The 18,303-nt window shown below is 45.4% G+C and overlaps 1 protein-coding gene across 1 annotated transcript in view; it reads right to left on the reverse strand.

The window, feature by feature from the left end:
- The window catches only part of kremen1 (kringle containing transmembrane protein 1), a 162,261-nt gene that overhangs the window by 128,126 nt on the left and 15,832 nt on the right, over window positions 1–18,303 (reverse strand). The gene's annotated exons all lie outside the window — the stretch shown is intronic.

Here is an 18,303-nt window from a genome sequence, read left to right on the forward strand (position 1 = left end):
GGTGACAGTAAATCCCTCCCCTTTCACAGATAAGACGGCGAGGCTATTGGTCATCGTGTTTCAGATTTAAATTCTCACAGGACGCAAAACTCGCACTCGGGCCAACATTTGGCAGTTCTGCCCCCAGAGTGCGATTATAACACAGAGACCTCGCCAACCCTTCTGAAGCGTAGGGGGCTTTTTTCCATACCTTGTAACGAAGGGATTTAAAACCAAAGTCAAGCCTTTGTCCTGTGAACTCGGGACTTTAGAGCACTCAACCATCAAGTGGAATAATCTGTCCCACAATAATTTGTCCCATCATCCTTCATCTATCACCGGAACTCCTGAAACTGATCTTCCGATCGGTTTTGAGTCAGGGAGCTGAATCCTGGTCTTGTGATTGCCAGGGTCCTCAGTCCCTCTTTAATTAACTCATCCTGGTCCTGCACTTAGGTTGCCACTGTAGCTCGGGTGCATTGACTAATCCTTGACTAACTCAAGGGTTATCTCAACTGTCTTTTGACAGAAGACCGTTTCCCCCCCACCTCCCCCTTTCCCTTTGAGGGTCCTGTTCTCTTTCTCCGCGGGATCTCCTGCCCAAAGCTTCTCTGGAGGCAGCCCGGTTACTGAAACCATCACCCGTCACTGACCATTGACCAGCAACATGTGACACTGTCCCTCAGCGGGTGGTCGGCGCAGATGGAATGGCCTCCTTCTGCACTGTAGGGACGCGATAATAGACTGAGCGCGTTCTCCAGCTGCGCGCTTGTGATGTGGAACCTCGCCCACCAGGAAATATCACACACGCAGCTCACGATCTTCCATCTGTTACATTTCATGGAAAATACTGGGCTCCACACGAGATTTCCTGGTGGATACTCCCACTGGGCAAGGTTCCCACTGCTGGAGACTTCAGTCAGAGAGCGTGGCCAACTCAATTCCTAATATTAATAGCTGCAGTGGCGAATAAGTTATTTGATGCAGCGTTCAGTGTGCAACACAGGGAACCATGGCATTGGGACTGACAAAGTAATTAAATCACTCATTTATACTCAGCTATTGCAGATGCAAATAAATATATTGATACTCTCCACATCTCGTCATTCTGCTACTTCAACAACCAAATCACCCTTGCTGTGTTTTCAAACTATTTTTGACATTAATAAGGACAGTGTGGAACAGGCTCGTGTTTCAGCTTGTCAAGGCAGACACAAAGCAAGACGCTTTCATTTCTTTCATCCAGCTGAACACTTAATTTGTTTCTGATTTAGTTCCCTGTTGCTGTAACCGTCGGCGTTACATACCAGATTGATGATGAGTAAATCTGTCTCCACTTCTAAAATGCGAACAAGATGGCAACTCATTTAGTCGGAATCAAAGACGTTCTCAGCTTTTATTGTATGGCCTCATCTGCAAATGCATCAGGATCATAGAATCCCTGCAGTGCATTCGGCCCATTGAGTCAGCACCGACTCTCCCCGTACAAACCCAGAGAATTCCTGACCTCGCCTCTGGGTGTGGGATGTCTCGGGGAACGTGACGATGGAGCTGGGCAGACAGTGGGTGTAGTTGGGCAAACAATGGGGTCTCAGCAAGATGAACACCTATTGCACTTGTAGCCCTGTGTAAAGGTGCACTTTCATTAGTGAATGTGCTGTGGAGATGTCGGCGTTGGACTAGGGTAAGCACAGTAAGAAGTCTCACAACACCAGGTTAAAGTCCAACAGGTTAATCTGGAATCACAAGCTTTCGGTCCACTGCTCCTTCATCAGGTGAGTGGAGAGGTAGGTTTCACAAATTAGTGAACACAAAGGGAATGAGAATTGTACAGCAGGCTCGCGGCTGTAGCTAACTCCCAAAACATCTCAGGCCTAAGAGCACCCCACCCGCTGGGGTGATTCCCCACTCTAAGTCCCGATTGGTCACGCAGGCCAGGTAATCCTTTTCAGCTGTGCTGTCCTTAAAGGGACAGTCACCACTCCCTGGCATGCTTCAGTCAGAAAATCGGATTTTAAAGGGGCCGATGCTTACACCCCAGCCCACAACCACTAGGGCTCCACCTGCCTTCTTAACCTTCAGCCTGATTATGGGGGAACTGGTGACTCTCTTACCAGGCAAAACTTGCAGGGAACAGCAGCCAGGGCTGAAATGGTAAAGCAAGTTGTTATGTATCTTTTTGATAAATTTCCCGGTTTGCCAGGGAGAGAGGGTCTGCTCCACTGGTTCAAACAAATGAACTTTGCGCTTTCTGTGTCCTGGTCTGTATCCACTAGAGGCAACTTGATTGAAATCTTTATGATCCCAAGAGGATATTGACGGGTTGGATGTGGGAGAATCCCGAACTGGGGAGTCACTGTTTAGAAATAAGGGATTGTTCATTAACACAGAGGTGAATAGCATGTTTTTCCCTAAAGTGGATGGTGATTCTCTGGAACTTCCTTCCTCAAAAGGCAGTGGAAGCAGAGTCTTTGAATATTTTAAGAGCATGACAGATTCTTGATTAATTTGATTTGATTTATTATTGTCACATGTATTAGTATACCCCCAATGAAAATTATTGCTTCTTGCGCGCTATACAGACAAAACATACCGTTCATAGAGAAGGAAATGAGAGAGTGCAGAATATAGTGTTACAGTCATAGCTAGGGTGTAGAGAAAGGTCAACTTAATGCAAGGTAGGTCCATTCAAAAGTCCGATGGCAGCAGGGAAGAAGCTGTTCTTAAGTCGGTTGGTATGTGTCCTCAGACTTTTGTATCTTTTTCCTGACGGAAGAAGGTGGAAGAGCAAATGTCTGGGACGCGTGGGGTCCTTACTTATGTTGGCTGCTTTTCTGAGGCAATGAGAAATGTGGACAGCGTCAATGGTTGGAAAGTTGGTTTGCATGATGGATTTGGGCTACATTCACGACCTTTTGTAGTTCCTTGCAGTCTTGGACAGAGCAGGAGCCATACCGAGCTGTGATACAACCAGAAAGAATGCTTTCTGTGGTAGCATCTGTAAAAGCTGGTGAGAGTCATAGCTGGCATGCCGAATTTCCTTAGTCTATTGAGAAAGTAGAGGTGTTGGTGGGGTTTTATGATTAACAAGAGTGTGAAAGGTTATTGGGGGTAAACGGGAATGTGGAGTTGAAGTTACAATCAGATCAGCATGAATGATGGAGCAGGCTCGAGAGGCTGAGTAGCACGATGGCACAGTGGTCAGCACGGCTGCCTCACAATGCCAGGGACAATTCAATTCCCAGCTTGGTCACTATCTTTGCACAGTCTGCGCATTCTCCCCATGTCTGCGAGAGTTCCCTTAGGGTGCTCTAGTTTCCTCCCACAGTCCAAAAGATCTACTGATGAGGTGTGTTGGCCATGCTAAATTCTCCCTCAGTGTACCCGAACAGGCGCCAGAGTGTGGTGACTGGAGGATTTTCACAGTAACTTCATTGCAATGTTAACGTAAACCAACTTGCGACACCAATAAATAAACTTTTCAAACTTTTTTACTTATACTCCTAATTACTAATTGTATGTTTGCACGTGTATGTATGTATCATTACGGCAGGGCGGGGCTGGGGTGTGGTTAATAGTGCAGGGAGGGAGAAAAGGATTCACTCCAGCCTCCCATTATTGGATTTACTTACATTGATTGCCATGTCCTGCAGATATAAAGCATCTGGAGAAAATGTGACCCAAAGGACCATGAGACATTGGAGCAGAATTATGTCACTCAGCCCATCATGTCTCCTCCACCATTCAATCATTCAGTGAGAACAACATAATTAAACACCCCATGCATCCTGGACATTCTCTCTTCCACCTTCTTCCTTCAGGGGAAAAGATACAAAATTCTGAGGTCGCGTACCAACCGACTCAAGAACAGCTTCTTCCCTGCTGCCGTCAGATTTTTGAATGGACTTACCTTGCATTAATTAAGTTGATTTTTCTCTACACTCTAGCAGTGACTGTAACACTACATTCTGCACTCTCTCATCTACTTCTCTATGAACGGTATGCTTTGTCTGTATATCACGCAAGAAACAATACAGTATGTTAATACACGTGACAATAATAAATCAAATCAAGGCTGATATTACGGCTGACCCTTTTATGACAAATTCAAGATGGATAGATTTCAGTGTAGAGGACAGCCTTTTAAAAAAGGTCCACCTGCAGATTCTCGGTTTGATTTTTGATAGTGGATACAGGATCATTTAAAGTTTGAACGCCTCAGGTTACCACCACGCTACCAGCAAATATTGTTCTAATTCACTGGATAAAATCAATGTAGATTAGATCGAACATTCACTTTGAGAAGGATGATAGTTCTGAAGCGAACAGATAGAAAGATATGGTTCAACGTTCTCACTGATTTACTTCCAGCCTGAATGGAGCTCCTGTGCTACTCAGCCAGCTTTTACTGCAATCCCCTGTTGTTGTGTCTGCCAGTCTGCAATCACAGAGATAACCATCACTGTACCAGCATCGGGCATTCCGCAGGAACCAGCGTGCTCTTTGAAAAACTGGAAATATCTCCTCTGTGTTCCAAAGCAGCATGAGATCACAACAGAACATTAAAGTGAAGACCCAACTATTTACCCCAGAGCAGCTGCGACTGAATACCTCTCCTTGTCTCCGATGTTTGTTTCGGCCCTCAGCATTGCAAAAAATCACATTCAGCACACTTCCCGGGCATCATGCAGGTGCGTGGATTCGGTCTCTGAAAAGATAACTTCCCTTTCTTGCTTTCTGCTGGCTTGGGCTAATAGTGAGCACGTCGAGGGCTTTAAGTCTTGCATCCAGCAAGGGAACCTTTCTTAAAGTTTATTTATTAGGGTCATAAGTAGGCTTACATTAACACCACAATGAAGTTACCGTGAAAATCCCCTAGTCGCCACACTCCAGCGCCTGTTTGGGTACACTGAGGGAGAATTTAGCATGGAGAATGCACCTAACCAGCACATCTTTCAGAATGTGGGAGGAAGCCAGATCACTCAGAGGAAGGCCACACTGACACAGGGAGAATGTGCAAACTCTGCAAAGTCACCCAAGGCCAGAATTGAACCTGGGTCTCTGGCACTGTGAGACAGCACTGCTAACTATTATGCCACTGTGCGTCCAGTTCTTCATAGAAGCTTTGTCATATCTGGGACACAGTCTTGGGCTGCTGGATCTCTGTAAGAGCAATATAACTTTTTCCGACAGCCCTGTGAATATATTTTCCCTCCAGACGCTTGTCATTTCTCTTTTCCTTTTTGCAAACCAATGATCGAATTTGTTTCCATTACCCTTTCAAGCAGCGCACTAGATTGTGACAAGTCGCCACGTAAAATAGTTCCACCGTTTTGTTTTTATTCATTCATGGGACATGGGTGTCGCTGGCTGGCCAGCATTTATTGCCCAACCCTAGTTGCCTTTGAGAAGGTGGTGGTGAGCTGCCTTCTTGAATTGTTGCAGTTTATATTCGGTGCGTCGACCCATAATGCCGTTAGAGAAAGAATTCCAGGATTTTGACCCAGCAACTATAAAGGAACGGTGAAATATTTCCAAGTCAGGATGGTGAGTGGCTTGCTTGCAGGTGGTGCTGTTCCCATGTATCTGCTACCCTTGTCCTTCTAGGTGGAAGTGATCCTGAAGTTGGAAGGTGCTGCCTAAGGATCTTTGGTGAATTGCTGCAGTGCATCTTGTACATAGTTCACACTGCTGTTACTGAGCGTCAGTGGTGGAGGGATTGGATGTTTGGAGATGTGGCACCAATCAAGCGGGCTGCTTTGTCCTGGATGGTGCTGAGCTTCTTGGGTATTGTTGGAGCTGCACCCATCCAAGCAAGTGGTGACTATTCCATCACATTCCTACCTTGTGCCTTGTAGTTGGTGGACAGGCTTTGGAGAGTCAGAAGGTGAGTTACTCGCTGCAGGATTCCTAGCCTCTGACCGCTCTTGTAGCCACTGTGTTTAGGTGGCCAGTCCAGTTGAGTTTCTGGTCAATGGTAACCCCAAGAATGTTGACAGTAGGGGATTCAGTGATAGTAACACCATGGAATGTCAAGGGGTGGTGGTTAGAGTGTCTCTTATTGGTGATGGTCATTGCCTGGCATTTGTGTAGCGCGAATGTTACTTGCCACTTGTCAGCACAAGCTTGGATATTGTCCAAGTCATGTCACCTTATCAGCAGTCACTTCCAATCTGGGTCTTCTGATTCTTGACTCCTCTATCAATGGGAACAGTTTCTCTCCATCTATTCCGTCAAGAACTCCTCATGATTTTGAAGACATTTGGAAAATTTCTTCTCAACCTTCTAGAAGGAGAACAGGTTTAGCTCGTGTTAGCTGTGGCTCAGTGAGTAATAATACTCTTGCCTCCAACTCACAAGGCTCAAGTCTCACTCCAAAGCTTTAGCACAGTGTGGTACTGAGGGGGTGCTGCACTGCCAGAGATGTCACTTTTTGGATGGATAGTTAAATTGAGGCCCCATCTGCTTGCTTGGGTGCATTCAAAAGACCCCATGGCACTGTTTAGAAGAGGAACAGGGGGCACCTCTGTCCTGGCAAAAATTTATGTACTGCTGGCATTTCCCACTGAAATAATTCGGAAATAAAAACCAGGATCCCACAGCATCACATTGGCGGGCTGGGCTCTGTCGGCAACATAGGCTCCTGAGAGATCAGGGCAGCCTTTTAAAAAAATGAATCACACCACTGACACGGACACAGACCTCCCGCTGCGCCACCCAGAGTCACAGAACACCCAGCACCTCACTCCCCTCTTCCGACACTGTCTCAGTGCCAGGGTAAAAGTAGCGTAAAAATTTATTTATTCGTCACGTGTAAGGCTTACATTAACACTGCAATGAAGTCACTGTGAAACTCCCCTAGTCGCACAGCTCCGGCACCTGTTTGGGTCAATACACCTAGCCAGCATGTCTTTTGGACTGCGGGAGGAAACCGGAGCACCCGGAGGAAGATAACACAGACACGGGGAGAATGTGTAGAGTCCACACAGACAGTGACCCAAGCCCGGATTTGAACCCAGGTCCCTGGAGCTGTGGGGCAGCAGTGCTAACTACTGTGCCACCCAGAGTACTGCCTTAGTATGAGCTTTCTCCCCTCTGGGGGCTGCACTTACCCCTACACCCTTGGTGGGTTTTATTCACCAGTTCCCCATTTTTCAAAACCTGTTGTAAACCCCAGCGATGTGACAGTACGCCATTGGGACTTTATGGAGGGATGTCACAGCGAGCAGGCCTGCTAACTGTGTAAAATTGTATTGAAATGGGACTCCCGTGGAGTCATTGTTGGGGGAGCAGGGACAATAAAGCGGGGAAATCCCACCAGTGTAGAAGCTGCTTTGAGAGTCCCCCTAGATTCTCCGTCTCGATTGCCGTTCCCACCTACAGAAAACAGAAGGAAATCCCTCCCTATATAAATGAAGGGTGGGACTCTCCAATCTCGTTCACTCTGCCACCACTGCCAGCCAGAACGGAGAATTTAGTGCTCAGCCAAAACTCCATCCACTGCAACGGGACCGGAGAATCCCAGCCGCAGGCAAGGTCAGAGGTTTCTGGTGAAAGTCTTTCTTTCTCCTATCTATCCACATATCTGAAATCCCTCACCCCTTGAGCTCTTCCTGAAAATCTTTTCTGCACCCCCTCTAGTACATTCACATGCTTCACTGAATCACAAAACACTATAGTGCAGAAGGAGGCCATTCGGCTCATCGAGTCTGCACCTATCCTCATAATCCCACATATTTTCCCTGCTAATCTCTGTAACCTTTGCATCCCGAGACACAAAGAGGCAATTTAGCATGGCCGATGCAACTAACGTGCACATCTTTGCGGTGCAAGAGGAAACAGGAGCACCCAGAGGAAACCCATGCAGACACCGGGAGAATATGCAAATTCCACACAGACAGTGCCCAAGCTGAGAATCGAACCTGGGTCCCTGGAGCTGTCTGGCAAAGGTAGCTTGGAAGATAACTTCATAGAATTTATTCAAGATGATTATTTAGAGCTGCACAGCAGGCTATCTTATAGCAGTTCATGGGCAATGATTCAGGATTAATTAATTACCTTATAGTAAAGGAGCCTCAAGGAACAGTGATCATAACATGATAGACATTGATATTCAGATTGAGGGCGAGAAGTATGGGTCTCTGATTAGTGTCTTAAATCTAAATAAAGACAATTACAAGGGTATAAAGACTACTTTGAGGAAGCTACAAGCAAGCGTTCCAGGGCTTCTGCTGTTTTGAGCTCTCGATATCTGCTATGAGCCTCCCCTCAAAAAGTAGGGATCTCCCATTTAAGATTGAGATGATTGCTCTCAGATGGTCATTAGTCTGTGAAATTCTCTACTCTGATCAGCAGTGGAAACTGGGTCATTGAATATACTCGAGGCAGAATTAGATAGATTTTTGATCCATCAGTCAATAATTATGGGAGGTAGACAGGAAAGTGGAATTGAGGTCAAAATCAGAGTAGCCATGATCTTACTTAATGGCTTGAGAGCCTAAATGGACAATTCCTGTTCCAAATACTTGCGTTTGATTGCGTGTGTTTGTTGACTACTCATTATGCTAGATGCTAAGAGTTAATCTATGGGTATGGTTAGAAATCAAGCAGTAAGCATGAGGCTGCAGACATTTCCAAAGCATAGTGGTAAAGCTCCTGTTCACGCATTGAACCTAACAAGTGTCATCTCTGCCAAGGCACAAAACACAATACCTAAAACTAGACATAATACTCCGCTTGAAAGGGAACCAACATTTTATAAAAGGTTCATCATAACTTCCTCGCTTTTACACTCTGACTTTCTTTATAAGATTCAGTTTCCAGAGTGGCACGGTGACACAGTAGTTAATACTGCTGCCTCACAGTGCCAGGAAACTGAGTTCGATTCCCGAACTGGGTCACTGTCTGTGCTGAATTTGCACGTTCTCCCTGTGTTTGCGTGGATTTCCTTCGGGTGCTCCTGTTTCCTCCCGCAGTCCGAAAGACATGCTGGTTAGGTGCATTGGCCATGCTAAATTCTCCCTCAGTGTACCCGAACAGGTGCCGGAGTGTGGCGACTAGAAGATTTTCATAGTAACTTCATTTCAGTGTTAATGTAAGCCTACTTGTGATACTAATAAATAAACTTAAACCATTGTGCCTGTTTAACCACTTTTTCCAATCTGCCCTGCCAGTTTCAGTGAGTTATGGATGTGTATGATCAGCTGCCCCGGTTCCTGAACCTGCTGGGTAATTGTACCCTTTATCCAGGGTACTTTTCAAATATACTGGGGGATCAGAAATGAGACTGCTTGGCTAGTTTTACTCAGGTCATCAAATAGGTGGAGTCGTGGGTTATAACACATAACTGTCTTTAAACCAACTGCTTAGAAGTAGAAAGGGATAGTGAATTCAATATGAAATACTTTCCCTCTTCTTATTAAAGAGATGTGTTGAGGAAGGAAAGCCCCTCCCATCCAGATTCCCACAGGTTTTGTGCCGGTGGGGATCAGCTTCTAAACTGCGTAGGGCCATTTAATTTTTTTTTCCCACTTCCATTGCAGGAAGGTATCAAATCTGGGGCACTTAGCACCTTGCGACGGCACATTTGCCTACGTAATAACACTTCAAAGTAATTAATTTTCAATGAAGCGCTTTGGCACGTTTTTGAGAAATGTGATGAACGCAAGCGATTATTAATTTTCCTCGAATCGGAAGTAGGTTGGAATGAAAGGTCCCGTTGAACGAATCTTCCCCTTGTCCATAAGCAGTGGGGTTGCTGTGCAATGAAGGCAGGACGCACAAGAGACTCCCCCAAGCTTTGATGGCTTGCATTGGCACCAATACCTTGCATTGTAAACTATAATACCCGCTTTTAAATGTGTCAACCTGAAAGTTTTCCCAGTCACACCAAGTGTGAAGTGACACAGCGCTTAGCACTGCTGCCTCACAGCGCTAGGGATCTGAGTTCAATTCCAGCCTTGGCTGACTGTGTGGAATCTGCACATTCTCCCCATGTCTGCATGGGTTTCCTCCCACAGTCCAAAAATGTGTAGGTTAGGTGGATTGGCTGCGCTAAATTGTCCATTACAGTCCCAGAATGTGTAGGTTAGGTGGATTGGCCATGCTAAATTGTCCGTTAGTGTCCCAGAATGTGTAGGTTAGGTGGATTGGCCATGCTAAATTGTCCGTTAGTGTCCCAGAATGTGTAGGTTAGGTGGATTGGCCATGCTAAATTGTCCGTTAGTGTCCCAGAATGTGTAGGTTAGGTGGATTGGCCATGCTAAATTGTCCGTTAGTGTCCCAGAATGTGTAGGTTAGGTGGATTGGCCATGCTAAATTGTCCGTTAGTGTCCCAGAATGTGTAGGTTAGGTGGATTGGCCATGCTAAATTGTCCATTAATGTCCAAAGGTGTGTTGGTTAGAGCGATTAGCGGGGCAAATACATGGAGATTAAGTGGAACTATGGGGACATGGCCTGGGTGTGATGAGCTGTCGGAAAGTTGGTGCAGACTCAATGGGTCAAATGGCCTCCTTCTACATTGTAGGGATTCTATTTTATTCTAAAGTCTGAACAGTACAGACCAAGAACCATCCTGGTTCCAGCCCTGATTTGTTGTCTGCTGATTCATCTGAAACACAGATTGGGACAACACAATTAGCATCAGTGCCTCTGTGCTCCTGTTCCGCCCCACAATATATATATATTGTATATATATATAGTGACCCCTACTTTAGTTGTGCAAGCATGGTCACTGAGTGAGAACAGGATAGGATTTGGCTGCTTTGATGGGGAAGCCTGCTGACACTCAGTGGTAAGGTTCACACATCCAAGTAATTGGGAGATGTGTCAACCGTGGCTCAGTGGTTGACACTCTCACCTCTGAACCAGAAGGTTGTGAGTTCGAGTCCAGAGACTCAGCACAAGAACTGATGTTGACCCTCTGGTGCAGTGTTGAATGAGTGCCTCACTGTCACAAGTGCTGCCTTTCAGCTGAGAACATTACATCTAGGCCCTTTCTGGCTCAACCCAAAAAGGAAAGCACAAGTATTTGGGTGAGATAGCAAAGGGTAACTGCTTTCTGTACTAGCATTACCCAGGGAGGATCTGAATAAACTTTGAGCAGCAAAATTGAAGAGAAAATTAGATTTTGAACTTTTTAAAACATCCACTGTCTTTGTTTGGCCAAACCCAACCATAACACATCGTCATTCACAGTCATACAATCCCTATAGTGAAGGTGGCCCATCCGGCCTGCACCGACAACAATCCCATCCAGATCCTGTCCCCAATCACCCTTCATATTTATGCTGCTAATCCCCCTGACACTAAGGGGCAATTTAGCCAAGGACCAATGAACTTAACGTGCACGTCTTTGGACTGTGGGAGAAAACCAGAGCACCCAGAGGAAACCCATGCAGACATGGGGAGAGTGTGCAAACTCCACAGAGACCCCCGAGACTGGTATGGAACTCAGGTCCCCGGCATTGTAAGGCAGTAGTGCTAACCACTGTGCCCGTCAATAGAGAGAATGACTAATTTCTGTTACACAGTAGATTTACATTGATTTTATAGGAAGAATCTAATACATTGCTACACACATTGAATGGCACTGAAATACTCCAGTGCTATGCAAGTGAACAAGGCATCATTTTGTCCACTTCTCACAAACAATGGGAGGAATAACTGGTTAATCTACTTTTCCTTGTGTTGCTTGAGGGGATCATTTTGATCAGGAGACTGAGGACCAATACTTTCCTTCAAATGGTGTCAGGAAGCCCCAATTTCCTACTAGAAAAGTAGATATAGGAATCTAAGACCATAAGACATAGGAACAGAATTAGGCCACTCAGCCCATCGAGTCCACTCCGTCATTCAATCATGGCTAATATTTTTCTCATCTCCATTCTCCTGCCTTCTCCCCTTTACTCCTGATCCCCTTATTAATCAAGAACATAACTATCTATCTCTGTCTTAAAGACACTCAATGACCTGGCCTCCACAACCTTCTGTGAAGTGTTCAGCAATATCATAGATAGAATCATAGAAACCCTACAGTGCAGAAGGACGCCTTTCCGCCCATCGGGTCTGCACTGACAATCCCACCACAGGTCCTAATCCTTCACATTTATCCCGCTAATCCCTCTAACCTAAACATCCTGGGACACTAAGGGGCAATTTAGCATGGCCAATCAACCTAACACGCACATCTTTGGACTGTGGGAAGAAACCGGAGCACACGCAGATACGGGGAGAATGTGCAAACTCCACAGCCAGGAATTGAACCCGGGTCCCTGGAGCTGTGAGACAGCAGTGCTAACCACTGTGCCACCCCAATACAGGTGCAGGAATAGGCCATTTGGCCCTATGGCCTGCTGCTCCATTTGATAAGATCATGGCTGATCTGGGTCGTGGTTGCATCTTTACTGAGGCATGGCAAAGTAGTGGGGAAGAGGCCCTCAGTTTAATTTCTCATCTGGAAGGGCCTCACTTCTGGCAATGCTGCATTCCCTCAGTCCCTACGCTGGTGTGTTAGCCTAGACCTATTGCTCAAATCACGTTTGAGATTTGGAACGGTAACCTCAGACTCAGAGGCAAGACTCTGTGCCAGGTGAGAAAAATGATAAGCCTCATTTACTCCCCCAAAGAGATTAGTTGTTTTAATCTCCAGAATAGTAATATTTCTGTGAATACCTTGAGAGGTTTCCGCCTGATTAAGATCAAAGCATCACTTGCGGGTCGAAAAAAAAATGGTTTGGGTGTAGATACTGCAAAATACTCTCATCATAAAACAAAACAAGTAGATCAAACAGTCAGATCAAAAGTTAAATCTAAATTGCTCCCCCAGTCTTGCTTATAACAGATAGGTATAAGGGAGTGGTACATGTGTAACACAATCAAGGGGTCCTGGAGGTGTCATTCTGAGGTCATAGCTGGAGGGGGCTAAGAGTCATCATCCTCAGCCTCTAACTGAACTACAATATTTAACTCCCGGTGTCTTATTTTGTCAAACGCATCCAGAATAATGGGTAGTTGATACGACTGAGTGACTGGAATTTGATCTTGGGCTCTCAGTCACTTCACTACTTTATAAACGTCACTCGAAGCCTGTGAAGCTCTAACAGACTTGAATTGTCTTCCAGCTATCCTTCCCTTTCACAAAAATTAAATCTGACTTTTGTTTTTTTTTTGGTATGCACTCACGATTACCGGGTTATGACATGAGATCACGGATTGCCGGTGGGTGGGTGGGTGGGGTTAGTTTTACAAAGCTGCGACAAGGGGTTCTGAAGATGCCACAGAATGAGAGATGAAAGCTGAGGGGCTTGTGGACCTCATTCGGAGTCGTGGAACAGGGGGAAATATCACTATTACAATTCCTACCTTGATTATAATTGATAAGTTGATAGGATTAGTGTTGAATCCAGATTTGGTCCTAGCGTATTGCACCACCCAATCCTGACAGTTCATATTAGGCCATTATTGACCCAATAATTAAAGATACCTGTTCATTGTAGGCTCACCCGCTATGATTGAGGATAAAAATCTCAACTTAACTCCATGCCCCCTTGAGCACCACCCATTCCCTTCAGCCCCACACCCCCTCCAACCCTCACAAACCCCTGCTTGCCCCTAAACAGCAGAGTCGCTGAATGATGTCAATGAGATAGGCATGCAGAAATAATTTAGTCTTGTAGGCAACGGCACAAGGTTCCAGTCAAAACACTGTAGATGGGGCCAGGTATTCAGCCTGGACAAAATCCCTTTTCCATGATGCTGCCAGTTAGATGGCAAATTGGTAGACTGAAATTTTGCAGTGCAGCAAGGCAATGTTACTGGTCACAGAAGCTAGAGGTGCATGCCGCATAACTCCCACCCCACTTTATTGGTTTTAACAAAGTATGTATATCCCTCATCTAGGTTCCTGAAATGGTTAAAGCGATGGCCTATTATCACTAAACTTTTAGTTCAGAAACTCAGCTAATGTTCTGGGGACTCGGGTTCGAATCCCACCACGGCAGATCGTGGAATTTGAATTCAATAAGAAAACATCTGGCATTAAGAATCTATTGATGACCATGAAACCATTGCCGATTGTCTGAAAAACCAATCTGGTTCACTCATGTCCTTCAGGGAAGGAAACCTGCCATTCTTACCTGGACTGGCCTACATGCGAATCCAGAGTCACAGCAATGGTTGACAGGGCTATTAGTGCCTCTTTGGATATAGCAAGGTGGCAAGTGTCTGAGATACTACCAGATAACTCCTTTGTTCAAGAGCCATGGACCAACACAGCTGCAGTCATTTTAACATGTCTTTATCTGGTTTTGAAATTTTAAAAGCATCCACGAGGATATCCATATGATAAAAAAAATGCAGGGTGACATTTAGTCCTCTGACAACTCTAATCAAACAACAAGGATCATGGATTCTTTGAAGATCAGGTTATATATAGACAATGTTAGTTGTAAGATTATGTAGACATGTCTGACCTGCTAGACTGCTGCTGCTGAATTCTCTCTCTAACATCAAGGATATATAGATCACATCAAGCCTTGCCATGCATAGTAATGCACAAGATGTGCCTTCCTTAAAGGTACATGTACATCACATCACAACAAACTCATACTGACAGTGTGCATGTTTGATCATCAGGAGACTGGGCTCAGCAATGATGTTCAGTGTGGTCCAATTAGTCACTGACCAGGTTTATTGTGAGTAAGAGCTACTTAGAAGAAGGGAGCAGAGAGTGAGACACACCTGTGGCACAATACTCCAGTCAAATCATCTGCTTCTGAAATGTCATCCATGTTGTTCCACCCCGAAACTTGACTATTTTAATGTTCTCCTGGTTGGCCTTCTATCTTGCAGACTCCATTAGCTTGAGCGCATCCAAAGGTCTGCTACACATATCCCAGCATGCACAAAGTCCCTTTCACTCATCACCCCTGTGATCATTGCCACTCAATCTAGCAATGCCTAGCTTTTAAAACTCACACTTTTGTTTTCAAATTCCGCTGAGGTCCCACACCCTCCCCATCAATGTAGCCTCCAACAGCCTCCCGCAACCTCTGAACTCCTATATTTCGGGCTTCTTCAGCATCCTAGATTTTCCTCACACTTACAAGGACAAGCCGTGCTTTCAGCCACGAAGGCCCCACCTCTGGAATCTCCTCCATAAACCCCAACCTCATTCTTCCCTTTTAAATCAGTCCTTAAAACCCCTACTATTTTGTTGGGCTTTTGGTCACTTGTCCGTTAACTCACCAAATGGTTTTGTCTGATGCCACTTCTGAGGGTGGGGAGGTGATGGCCTTGTGGTATTATCACTAGACTTTTAATCCAGAAACTCAGCTAATGTTCTGAAGACCCGGGTTTGAACCCCGCCATGGAAGAATTTGAATTCAATGAAAAATATCTGGAATTAAGAATCTACTGATGACCATGAAACCATTGTCAATTGTCGGAAAACCCATCTGGTTCACTCGTGTTCCCTAGGGAAGGAAATCTGCTATGTTTATCTGGTCTGGCCTATGCATGACTCCAGAGTCACAGCAATGTGGTTGACTCTCAACTGCCCTCGGGCAACTAAGGATGGACAATAAATACTGGCCAGCCAGCGATGCCCATGTCCCACAAATGAATTTAAAAAAGGGGTGTTTTTAAGAGCGATGAAGGTTCTATATCAAAGTTGTTGTCTGGACTCGATGTAAGGTAGATGGGGAAGTGCAGAAATTGGTGAAAGAGAAAGTAAATACTTTGCCTCATTGACGGCCATTGAATTTGAAACATAATGCTGAGCAGGAAATATTTAGAGTGCCCACTTTTGTGATGTGATTTTGGGTCTTCCTGAAAATCAGCAAATCAAATCAACAATACTTTGGATTTAGATGGATCTTTTAAGGCAGTTTCTTTACAGAATGAACAGGGAGAGGGCCCACAACAGAGGTGGCTAAACATTTGGCTGCAAAGATAGATTTCATCCAGATAGCAAGAGAAATGAGAAGTTTAGGCATGTGTGTTCCAAACAGTAAGCCTGAGGCAAACTGTAACAATAGAAAATGTTATATATTTTACTCAATAGTAACTGGACTCCCAGACAGAGCTTTTGCCTGCAGGTTAAGTCTTACAGGTGGATTAAGTACTTGCAGGAGTTCCCTCAATTTTCCTTTCTTTCTACGATGTACAACAGGGATTCTTAACTGCGATCCAGACCCGTCACTTTGTACAGAAAAATAATAATCTGTTGTGCTCCAGTGAAATATGCCAAATTGGTACAACAACCTCACACAGCATACATAGTGTAAGAAATCGGAAAGTGCGTGCTGGCTGGAAGCTATCAGCAGCAGCACAATACTTGGAAAGGGGCAAGCTGTTATAAAGCAGAGGTGAAAGATGCCCATGAGGTTAGTCCTAGTCATTCATCTGGAGACAGTAGATCTGTAACGTCCAGATAAATCTCCTCTGGGGGGGCAAGGTCATGTTGGCAATAAACCAGATAAGTTGTCACCTGGCTGAGGATAAGAAACCAGCATAAAAGAATGGAGCAAAGAAAGCTTTAAAGAAACTGGTGATGAAGGGTGGGAAGAAGTGGCCCTCTCCACTTTCTCCCCCACTCCAACCCCTCAACAACTCCATGCATCTGGCATCCACCACAGGCTCTGTCAACTTCTGTCCGGACGCCATCTGTGCTGGGGTCGCTACTCAAGTCATCTACTGTCGACTGTACCCAATAATTCAGGAGGCAGGAGACTGGGCCACGATGTAACTCATCATGTAACACCTCAAGAGAAGTGGCAATTAATGCAGTCAGCCTCACAGTGCGATTGAACAAACCTTCCCAATACAGGGAGAGAAAAGAAAATCACTGCAGCAGCGTGCGTACCGGAAAACAGCAAACCCATTTCTACCGGTGGAGCAGGTAACATTTCGTCAGAAGAGGTTGTGGTATCTGCCCCTTTGTTCACCCACACAGTATCTAAGATAGTTCTTACCCACTCAAGGTTGTGGGTATCAAGCCTTGCTAACTATTCGAGTAAAGACTGGGATATGTTGAAATATATATTTTGATGATGGGGATGAGAGATCAAGGCTGGCATTGCTGGCTGAACATAGGCCGCATACCTAGAATCCATAGAATTGTAGAATCCCTACAGTGCAGAAGGAGGCCATTCGGACCATCAAGTCTGCACTGTCAACACTCCCACCCAGCCCCTATCCTGGAACCCCACATATTTACCTTACTAATGCCACTGACATTCCCCACAAAGGAGCAATTTAGCATAGCCAACTGGCCTAGCCGGCATATCTTTGGACTGTGGGGGGAAACTGGAGTACCCACGGGGAGAATGTGCAATTTCCACATAGGCAGTGACCCAAACAGGGAATCAAACCCAGGTCCCTGGCACTGTGAGGCAGCAGTGCTAACCACTGTGCCAACGCCGCCTGCAGGCTCCTTGAATCAGTGAGAACATTAAAGTCAAACTGGCAGTCTCTGTCCCATCAAAGCTATTGGACAAAATGAGTGACATTTACGCCGGGCAGCACCCGGAGAACCAAGTCCAGTGAAACGCCACTGGAGACACCTTGGTGAGAATAATCCCACAGACACAGCACTGGAAGTGTAGATCGCAAGTTCTGCAACCTGCTTACGTGAAGCTGGACATTTAGCAGTGACATAATGAGAACAAAGCACTGAGTCAGGATGAACACCAGCCATGACATGTGCTTGTGCATGTCCACATCTTCACAGAATTAATACTCAACACTGGCAACAAGTTTCACATTCATTAAAATTTAAATGGTAATAAATACAGTGGTTTAATTGTATAACTAATTTTCATACAGAAAGTTTGGGAGTGGGGAGTCAGGGTGTATCTCTAAAGCCAGAAGATCGAGAACCCCTGATCTAAAGGACTGCGCAACACAAGCTCTGTACCACTGAACTATTAGTGGCACATTTTTCTCATCACTTTGTTAGCCTTTTGAATTAGTGCATGCCGTCATGTTCCCCATGATTCACCACCTTTTTGCTCTTAAGTTTATTTATTAGTGTCACAAGTAGGCTTACATTAACACTGCAATGAAGTTACTGTGAAAATCCCCTAGTCGCTACACTCGGGTAGACTGACAGAAAATTTAGCATGGCCGATGCACATAACCAGCACGTCTTTCGGACTGTGGGAGGAAACCGGAGCAGCCTGAGGAAACCTGCGTAGACACGGGGAGAACATGCAGACTTCTCGCACAAAGTGACCTAAACTGGGATTCAAACCCTGGTCCCTGCTGCTGTGGGGCTGCAATGCTAACCACTGTGTCACTGTGCTCAAGGATCCAGCAAGAAC

This window comes from Carcharhinus amblyrhynchos, chromosome 20 (genome assembly GCF_965287045.1).
Source record: "Carcharhinus amblyrhynchos chromosome 20, sCarAmb.v2.hapA, whole genome shotgun sequence".
In the NCBI taxonomy this organism is placed as follows: domain Eukaryota; kingdom Metazoa; phylum Chordata; class Chondrichthyes; order Carcharhiniformes; family Carcharhinidae; genus Carcharhinus; species Carcharhinus amblyrhynchos.